This window comes from Odontesthes bonariensis, chromosome 11 (genome assembly GCF_027942865.1).
Source record: "Odontesthes bonariensis isolate fOdoBon6 chromosome 11, fOdoBon6.hap1, whole genome shotgun sequence".
Lineage (NCBI taxonomy): Eukaryota > Metazoa > Chordata > Actinopteri > Atheriniformes > Atherinopsidae > Odontesthes > Odontesthes bonariensis.
The window spans coordinates 27207364-27217537 of record NC_134516.1 but is presented as its reverse complement, the minus strand read 5'-3'; the positions used below and the strand labels follow the sequence as shown (position 1 = coordinate 27217537).

The 10174-nt window shown below is 42.9% G+C and overlaps 5 non-coding genes across 5 annotated transcripts; all 5 read left to right on the top strand.

Moving 5' to 3' along the window:
* Positions 1 to 1823: 1823 nt before the first annotated feature.
* Positions 1824 to 1898, top strand: trnat-agu (transfer RNA threonine (anticodon AGU)). The gene has a single exon. It is a non-coding gene; the product is annotated as a tRNA-Thr (tRNA).
* Positions 1899 to 3114: 1216 nt separating this feature from the next.
* trnat-ugu (transfer RNA threonine (anticodon UGU)) lies at positions 3115 to 3188 on the top strand. The gene has a single exon. It is a non-coding gene; the product is annotated as a tRNA-Thr (tRNA).
* Positions 3189 to 3492: 304 nt separating this feature from the next.
* Positions 3493 to 3566, top strand: trnat-ugu (transfer RNA threonine (anticodon UGU)). Its single transcript has one exon. It is a non-coding gene; the product is annotated as a tRNA-Thr (tRNA).
* A 261-nt stretch (positions 3567 to 3827) lies between these two features.
* Positions 3828 to 3901, top strand: trnat-agu (transfer RNA threonine (anticodon AGU)). The gene has a single exon. It is a non-coding gene; the product is annotated as a tRNA-Thr (tRNA).
* A 2264-nt stretch (positions 3902 to 6165) lies between these two features.
* On the top strand, positions 6166 to 6239 carry trnat-cgu (transfer RNA threonine (anticodon CGU)). The gene has a single exon. It is a non-coding gene; the product is annotated as a tRNA-Thr (tRNA).
* Positions 6240 to 10174: the final 3935 nt, after the last annotated feature.

Sequence of the window (10174 nt, the reverse complement as noted above, 5' to 3'; positions counted from 1 at the left end):
TTTCTGTTCCTTTTTTTCCCTTCTTTACATAAACGGTATTCAGATTACAATTCTGCTGCCATAATGCTGGACAGGACAAGGGGTTTAAAAAAAAAAAAAGAAGTGAGTGCTCATCAAACACAGCTCCAAAGCAGTCCCCAGGTCAGAGCCAGCCTTCTTTAGCAGTTTGCTCAGTTTCTTTGAGTCGCTGGCTCTGATGCTGCTGCCACAGCAGATGGTGCTGAAGAAAGATGCACTCTGCACCACAGACTTATAAGAGATATGCAACAGGTAACCTCCCAGGTGTTCCTCAGCCACCTCTTCTCCTGGGATGGAGACGCTGTTTGGCTTATTGGTGCTCCTCCTACAATCAGCAGCTGAGGTGATTATTCCCACACCAGGCCACACAGTGGCTGCCCACCTCGCTGCCTCTTGTCCTTCCTTCCCTGGTTACCTGTCAGATTTTAAAAAATAACTGACATTATTCTGTCTTGGGAAACACTGCTGATGGAAAACATGATACTGGCTGCTGAAAAACTGGCAGAAGTGGACCTTCCAACGTGACAGTGACAGGAAGCAATCAGCTGAAGTCGTCCAGAGATTAACAGAGAACACAAATCAACATTCTGGAATCCGGACTTCACTTCCATCCAGAATCTGTGGTTGGAACCACAGACCAGAAGAGACAGAACAGAAGCCTTCACAAAGCTGTGATGTCATCACTGTAGTGACATCACAATCAATGTCATCTCTGATCTTGTATGACATCACAAAGTTTCTACAGGCCAGACATTTTCACTGCTTTTTCACAGCTGGTCAGGAGTTTATCTGAAGAAACACGTCCAGTTTCTGAAGCATATTTGAAAGTCACAGCAAACGGTTTTCACATCGCCTAAAAAACAATAATTACTATCTTAAATAGTCATTTTAACAAGCACTTAGAAACAACGCTTACTTGCTATCTTAAAAAGTCTTTTTTTTTTAAGTACTTAAAAACAACATGCAAAATGAGTCAAACCAAGAAACCATCTCCTCCACTTCAGTGGTGTGACATGGCAGACGACGATTTGCCCGAGGGTTTCTACACGTGTCCCATTACTTTTGGCAGTAAGAAAAGTTATGAGGAACCCAGCAACTGTTGGAAAAAGAACAATCCCAGGTCTGTGCTGCAGCTGGGACTCCTCACTCAGAGGATGTCCAGCTCCTGCAGGATCATCTCCAGGCCTCCGTAGTTCCTTGCGTCAAGTGGAAGTTTCCAGTTTCACAAAGCGAGGGGATTCCCTCTGACGCCTCTGCTGCCGACGGAGATTATGGATCAGAGAAATGACAGAACTCTTACCGACAGAAGAATGACAGGATCAGCTATTTATAGCATGGGATGGATATTCTGGGGACTAAGCTGCTGAAGAAACATTTCTTTCTGACAGGAGAAAAAGACAGAAGAGTGGCAGCAGAGAGCGGCTGCTCCATGACTGAGGAAAAACTAAAGAAGGTGGAAAACTGTTTGACGTGTGAGCGGCATCTCCGTCAAAAGTGTGAGCAGGAGCTCAAGCAGTGCAACCGAGTCACTGCAGGATTGTGTGAAACTCTGAAAGCAGCAGCAGCAGAAACTGAATATCAGTCAGTTCTGAAAGAGGCAGAGAGCTGGAAAGAGCAACTGAAAGAAAAGAGCCACGTTGGTGGAGCGGAACTCTCTCTTAGATTAGCCAGAACTATCGAGAAAAGCCAGGCTTTCTGCGAATCCAGCTTCGTGGAGCACCCCTCAGGACTTCCAAAACTTCCAGACTTCCAAACTGGGTTTCAGTTCCTGTTCTTTATTCCTTCATCAGTTTTATGAACCATGTGGCGCTGTGGCTTAGTTGGTCAAAGTGCCTGTCTAGTAAACAGGTAGAATCTGGGTTCAAATCCCTGCAGTGCCTTAAGGTGTTATTATGTACATCAACATGGGGCCATAACTGTTTTCAGGAGTGCTTGGCTTCCAAAACAGTCTGTACTTGGAGGCACTTCATCTTATTGCTTTAAATATTCTTGAGGTACAGAAGATTGAACTGGGACTTAATCCAATGTTTTCACATATAGATATAATTTGAATAACATCAAGCCCTGATTTATGCAGAGATCACATGAATATTGGAAATAAAGCAAGCTATGAGTTAGCATATAAAACAACTTATTGTCAGCTTTCTACTAAATCCTTTTCACGGGTCACTTAAAGCTGTCGTCGGCAACTTTTTTTTAGTCATATTAGCTTGAACTGTCATGGGATTCTGGAAGTAGAATATTAAATAGGCTGTTTAGGATAAATCCCGAATTCTGTAGCTCCCTCTGAAGCCTGTAATCATGCTTGCAAAAACCGAGCGCTCCCGGCTGTTTTTAACCAATCACCTTAGGTTTATTATTTATCTATTATGTGAGCAGAACAGTCACCAACCACGTCTTCCATGCTGAGCGTGAGTCTGCCCCCAGCTTGTGTGTGCGCACACTGGTGTGAACTCACTTGCACAACCTCGTCCACAGAGGGGGAGGGGCCTGAAAGTTGTATCAGTTCGAATTTTCCGACTTTAGACTCGGAATTTTGAAAACCTGCCAACGGCAGCTTTAATGAAAGTGCGTATAAATAGCACACAGCTTTTAAAGTCTCATTTATGCCTTTTTTATACTTTCAGAGTGTAATTTTCCTCCGTTCACATAACATGTCAAATGGTTAGGGTACAGTACGGTGGAGGTTCTCCTCCTGTCACACTGCATAACATCAAAATGAACGTACAAACCGTGAAATAGTCAGAGTTAGAGTAAAAGCTGAGGGCAGGACGTCATTTCCTTGAAATATGTAGCGGAAAATAATACGCAAAAGCATAAAGAAGCCTTGTAAAAACACAGTAAATGACTTGGCGTGTAATAAGTACACCGCTTCATGAGATCTGGCTGTAACTGGTGAAAGTGACTTCCTCATGAACACCAACGTCTGAGTAGAAAACCCAACAATATCTGAAAAATATGATGAAGTTTTGAACCAATTGGAGGCACTTCTACTCATGACTTTAACTATTCTTGAGGTACAGAATCACAAAAACCACTTCCTGAGGTGGATCCAGTTCCTGCTCTTTATTCCTTCATCAGTTTTATGAACCATGTGGCGCTGTGGCTTAGTTGGTCAAAGTGCCTGTCTTGTAAACTGGAGATCCTGGGTTCAAATCCCAACAGTGCCTTAAGGTGTTATTATGTACATCAACATGGTGCCAGAACTGTTTACAGCAGTGCTTCAGGAGTGCTGGTCTTCCAAAACAGTCTGTACTTGAAGGCACTTCATCTCATGGCTTTAACTATTCTTGAGTTACAGAAAATTAAACAGGGACTATATCCAATGTTTTCACATATAGAGATAAATTGAATAACATCAAGCCCTTATTTATGCAGAGATCACATGAATATAGGAAATAAATCACAAAAACCATTTCCTGAGGTGGATCCAGTTCCTGCTCTTTATTCTTTCATCAGTTTTATGAACCATGTGGCGCTGTGGCTTAGTTGGTCAAAATGCCTGTCTTGTAAACAGGAGATCCTGGGTTCAAATCCCAGCAGTGCCTGTGGGCCTTCAGAGCTGGCTATGACTTAGCATGAGAAACTGATTGTTAGCAGGGTTCTACTGAATGCTTTGCATTGTTGGTCTTCATCAAATGATGGACCTTTCAATTCGCATCATGGTTATTATCAGTCTGTTCTTTTGTCAGACTTGATAAAAAAGTTTTTCGAAGTCACAGTTAGTTTTGGGAGAGTCTCAGGAGCTCGTTTCCTGAAATTGATCCAGTTCCTGCTCTTTATTCTTTCATCAGTTTTATGAACCATGTGGCGCTGTGGCTTAGTTGGTCAAAGTGCCTGTCTAGTAAACAGGAGATCCTGGGTTCAAATCCCAGCAGTGCTTTGAAGGCCGACAGAAAGCTGACACTACACCCAATACATAATGATAATACATACACAGAGGAATAATAATGATCATTGGACTCTACACCAAAACATTTCATAAACGCATGAAATTTGAGATTTTGAATTTGCCGCTAGGAAACCTCCTAGAAAATCCGTGTGACGTCACACGTGCCATGGTTTTTCCTGGCTGCCGTGTTGCCAATTTAGCGACTTTGTCAGAAGACAGAAGCACTGCAGGACGGCGGCAACCCGGCAACCGTCATTTCCTGTCAAAACGGCAGTTTCAAGCTAGCTACAACGAGGGTAGGTTCACTTCCTGTTTTCCCTATGATAAAAGGCAACGGGTATTTCATTTTGTCAAAATAACCGGAAGTGCATTGCTCAATGCGGCGAGCTTTAGCAGCGCCGAATTCGTCGGAACAAAATATTTTGTCAGGTTTTCAACACGTTGGGGATCTAAACGACTACTTTCTCACCTGAAAAGTTTCAAATGTTGCGGGGACAGAGGAAGCAGAGAGACCTGCGGTCGGAACTTGTGTCTGTGCCTAGCCTGATTAACATAGACTTTCAAATCTCTTCGAGATTCTGGTCTGACCAAGACCATAACGAATACGATTCGAAATGGCCTGGTCAACCCGCCTCCCTCGGGTTGCTACTGGTTGAGGCCAGAAAAGGCTGTGCCTAAGCTTAAGCCAATCACACCACTCTTTCCTCTGACGTATGATTTAGCTACCAGCGGGGCTAACTGGTAGATTAAACTCTTACCAAAGCCAGTAGGGAGCAAGCCAGGCGAAAACGTCTTTCCTGTCAAGAAACGATTCAAGGGCTGTTCTTTGCTCGATTTTTAACGAGAATCTCCCGTCGAACACTTTCATTACAGGATCTACAGCAGTGTCAAAAGCTTGACGCTGCTCCATGTTGATATTGAATGAAGCGCTTCCGTGTACAATCCATGGGTTGAGTGGCAGTTCAACAACGTCACTACCTTGAACCCGCCTTGGTTGGCGCTGCTCAAAGTTGATTGCTTCCCGACAAAGTGGGTGGAGTTCCCATTTTTTCGGGAACTCGAATCCACCTGAATGAGCAGTTGGCCTGAGTAAGTGTAGCAGAGCCGAAGGTGTTGCGTCACTGCGAGGGCGGAGCCTGGGTAGTCTGTGCCTCCCTGTCCGCCTGCCTCCTCTCTGGTGAAATCAGCCGGAGCCATCCCGCCGTGTTCAGCTCACTGCGGTGCGGACACTCAGGGGGAATCCACCTGGCGGAGAGCGGACACACCGCGGGATGGTTGCCCTGAAATCAGCCGACAGAGCGATCATCAAGAGCCCCGACGTGGACATGATTGCTCTGCCGGCTGATTTCCACTCTCCACCTGGCAGAGTGTGTCCGCTCTCCACCAGGTGGATTCCTGTCCGACCGCAGGTCTCTCTGCTTCCTCTGTCCCCGGTGGTGTGAGCTGCTGGTGCTGAGGACAACACACGCACTTCGTACATCTACTCGCAATAAAAACTGCACTGAACCCAACGTTTTACATTTCCAAGCGACATCCCGCGGCACACCTCGAAATTTGCCGCGAAGAAGCTGTTGTTAAAATTGGCTTTGTTAGATGATGGATAGATGGATGAATCAATACTATTTGCATTATAATCACAGGGCAATGATCACTCAGAGTCTGTTTGGATTGTTGTCACTCAGGGATGAATGAGAGAGAAAAAAACATGGTTGAGAAAAGACAATCTTAGTGTGTACGCATTTATGATAAAGAGAACAACTATAACCTAAATTGTGAACATTATAGCTCAGTTTGCCAGGTCTGGCAAACTGCTGGCTTCGCTACTGGAACTACTGGTATCAGACATGTTTATTGTTTATTGCACTCGCGACGTCACGCACCTGTCGTCGGTTTGCCAAAATTCGAATCAAATGTGGTGATAGTTTATTGGGTCTAATCAGGACTATCCAGGGGCCTAAAATTATTTTAAAATCATAAAACAATTCCATGGTATATAAGGAATCGATCTGCCATTTCAGTTTTGTGCAAAAAATCACCTTTCTGTAGGCCTTTAAGGTGTTATTATGTACATCAACATGGTGCCATAACTGTTTACAGCAGTGCTTCAGGAGTGCTGGACTTCCAAAGCAGTCTGTACTTGGAGGCACTTCATCTCATGGTTTTAACTATTCTTGAGGTACAGAATCACAAAAACCACTTCCTGAGGTGGATCCAGTTCATGCTCTTTATTCTTACATCAGTTTTATGAACCATGTGGCGCTGTGGCTTAGTTGGTCAAAGTGCCTGTCTCGTAAACAGGAGATCCTGGGTTCAAATCCCAGCAGTGCCTGTGGGCCTTCAGAGCTAGCTATGACTTAGCATGAGAAACTGGTTGTTAGCAGGGTTCTACTGAATGCTTTGCATTGTTGGTCTTTATCAAATCATGGACCTTTAAATGAGCATCATGGTTATTTTGAGTCTGTTCTTTGGTCAGACTTGATTGAAAAAAAAATTTGAAGTCACAGTTAGTTTTGGGAGAGTCTCAGGACCTTGTTTCCTGAAATGGATCCAGTTCCTGCTCTTTATTCTTTCATCAGTTTTATGAACCATGTGGCGCTGTGGCTTAGTTGGTCAAAGTGCCTGTCTAGTGTAAAAATTGGCTTTGTTTTTAGACATTATGAATGAAATAGTCTCAGTACTTTTCCATGATGACCTAAAGTGATCCAGGAGTACGGAGACAAAACAATTGGGAAAGCAAGGGCAGATTCACACGTACACATTGTTTTTGGCTGATCCAGAGAATATGACGAAGCATGTTGGACCTACTCATGTCCAATCATACTCGGTCGAGTGTGAGTCCAACCTATGAGGCTATAAATACAAATGATAACCGGAAGTCGAGGTGCAGTCTGACGGACTTCCTGCGGGGTATGATATGCTTTGACGTACTGGTGACCTCTCCTTCCAAGATTAGTTCCAGATCCGAATGCTGAACAGACGTTCAGCCAAGAGGAGAACCGAGCACCAAGCAGTGACAGGATTGGACCAGAAGAGACTACACGACATCATAAAAAAATGTATTTGTTCATCTGTTGTATTTCATGTAATCATTAAGCTGATTAATCATTTTGTGGGTATAAAACAACCAATCATTAGTATGACCATTGCCAGTGGAGTGACTCGGCTGTTTGGAGCGGGACCTTAGACTTTGAAAGGTAATGAGTTGGTCGGTCGCCAAGTGGAACTGGGGCCATAGGAGAATTTTTTTTTATGTGATAATTTTTGATAAATCAGTGTTGTGTGTTGTAATGGTACTTATGGGGGAGCAAGGCCTTGTGAACCACATAGAGTTTTAGGCCATTATGAACAAAGAGTCCACACAGAGGATGGGTTCGGGGCCACATACACACAATACATATAGCAAAATATTATTTTCTACATATAATCTATTAAGAAATGTGCTCATTTGCGGAGTTTTTATCAGTTGAGTGAGGAAGGTTTTAAACTTACTAGAAAAGAGTCTCTATTTCTAGAATCTTGATCAATACTCATGATATAGAAGGTTTTTTGCTAACGCATTAGAATTGTTTTCTACTATTTCCACATGCCTGTGCAATGAAGACTTGCTTGCTGCTGTAATTGCTACAGCAGCACCAACATGGAGATGAATGAATATTGTAGTGGTTTGGAGCCGGCATATAGGGAAAGGTATTTGGCGTTAGTTGAGAAATACATTGGGCGTGACCCATACTTAAAGTCATAATGTGTAATATTTCACGTTGTCTATTAACAAATTTGAGTCTTATCATTCACAAGTATTACCTCAATAGTTATTAATTACCTCCATCACAAAAGTGCAGTGTTCTTATATTCTTTATATTCAGCATACGAATGTACATAAGAGTGTTACACCCCAATGAATGTCTCCATGTTGCTCTGCCATTTTAAAACTACGGGATTTGTAGAAGGACATGTCATCAGCTTCGCATTTTCCGTTTCCACATTGGAAACATTACACATTATAGCTTTAATGAAAATGTCCGAATTTTCGCAAGACCGGAACGATTTGCCGAATATAGAGGCTGTGGACATAACGAGCTACCTGGTTCTTCAGACTTCTTACTACACTAAGCAACAGATGAAGGCCCACAAAAGTTTGGAGGCATACAACTATTACCACAGCGGATGGATCAGCAAACTCGGAGTAAAACGTCTACAGAATGATTGTGTTTTGGTGTTGGCCAGAGTAAGTTTGTTTTCTGTGTTGTTTACGGTGCATTATCCCAATGGAAAATGCAGTGTGTAGTGCAGGGCTGGGCAGTAAAGCAGAACTTAACATGTTGAATGCCGAGCTGTGAATGTTGGCACTCAAATAACAATCAAAAATGTTTATGTTTTAATAAAATGCCGAGATCCAAATATCCAAATGCTCACATTGTGTCTTTGTTAGCCTAATGTACAAGGCAGAGAGAGAGAGAGCGATTCTGTTGTCAAGAACTTGGGAGCTAATGTGCCCTGTTAGCACTTAAGCACTTCGTGGATACTACTGAAATGTGAAGATTGTGACGACATGACAAATTTGTTTTGTTTAGATCAATCACTCTCAGAGATCGCATGAAACACCGATGGCGGTGTCTTAGCTCTGTGTTTGGGTAACCCAGCTTGACCGTCGGAGCCCAGTCCACTGACTCAGTAGCTAACAACGCGCTGGGGCAGCCTTCAAAACAAAGCCCACACGTAGCCCATATTACATTACTGTTGATTGGCATTTAACAACATAATACTTTACTGCACTACTACTAAACAGTTAGATTTTGAACATACCTTTGACGAAGTGGTCACCGCAGACACGAGCATTTGCAGATTCAGCCCCTCCAGTCTGTAAACGTAGGTTAGCTATCCACTTTTTGTGGCGTTGTTTTATTAGTTTTTTTCCATTTCTCACCTCTATGGGCGATAACCTTAGGTACTCGATAGTAACCCTTTCCCTTCTCTCGGTTAGATCGATTGCTACATCCAAAAACGCCACAAAACTGAGGCATTTTGGGCAAAAAAGTGGCAGACAAAACACAGTATTTTCAATGGGATCCAGCTTCAGTTGCCCACCACTTAGGTTCGCGCGCTTAGAAAATACAGAAGTGAAGTCAAGTGAAACCCTCCTATAAACACTTCATTTTCACTTGAATTACTCCGGTCCATTCTTGAGCTTCCAATTAAAGAACCGAATCTAACAATAGATAAAAAATGTATTTGCAAGGAATTTCTATTTAATTTCTACCTAATTTGAGCATTTACATGGCTTTGAAGTGAAAGAGTACGACACTCTGGGACAGACCACATCCACTGGATAAATGTGAAGCCTCATTTTTGGGGGCAAATCACTCTCAGATCACTTCAAAGGAGTCACTCCTGATTCTTGTGCTCAAAAGTGCTTCTCTTTGGGGTTGTCTTGGTAGTGAAAATGTACAAGATCTGAACCTTTGAGACAAACTGGATTACTTCCAGGGATGACATGTGATTTTCCAAGTCAAATAGAAGATCAATATTGTGGCCACGATTAGAATGACACTTATTTTCTATCAGAAGCGAGACTTTGTCATGATAAGTGCCCTAATAGAAACACTGAGCTGTTCCTCATTATAGTAAGTGCTTCTTGTTGGGGTAGTTTATCCTCTTTATTTTGAGAACATGGTGGTAAGTCCTGTTAAGTTTGGGTGTGATTCTGAACAGACTCCTTCAGCGATTGAAGACATTTCCTGGACTGTCTTCCAAAGAATAAGAAATGATCTCAAATAGTCGTGTGGATACCTCAGTAGGACATGCACTTCAACTTTATGCACATTCTTTGGCGAAAATGGTGGAAAGTGCTTTGAAGTTCGGGTGTGATTCTTAACTGACTGCTTCAATTATTGGACAAGTTTCCAGGACTGTCAACCAAATAGTAGGAAACTCTTGAAAATTCATGTGGATTCCTCAGTAGGACATGCACTTCAACTTTATGCACATTCTTTGGAGAACATGGTGGAAAGTGCATGAGGTTGGGGTGGGATTCTTGCCTCACTGTATGATGAATCCAGACTCTTAAATCTTTCCACAGTGTGGGGAGCCAATTTACAATCCACCCACTTTTTCTGTTTCTTACACTTGATACCAGACTGTACATTTGGTTTTGTCTTGTTTTGAAGTACGTGTGATGGAACTCCAACTGGAGGCTTCCTTTGTCAAACAAGTTTCATGGAGCAAACCTACAGAAAGCTGATTGGTCACTCATCAACACCTAACTGC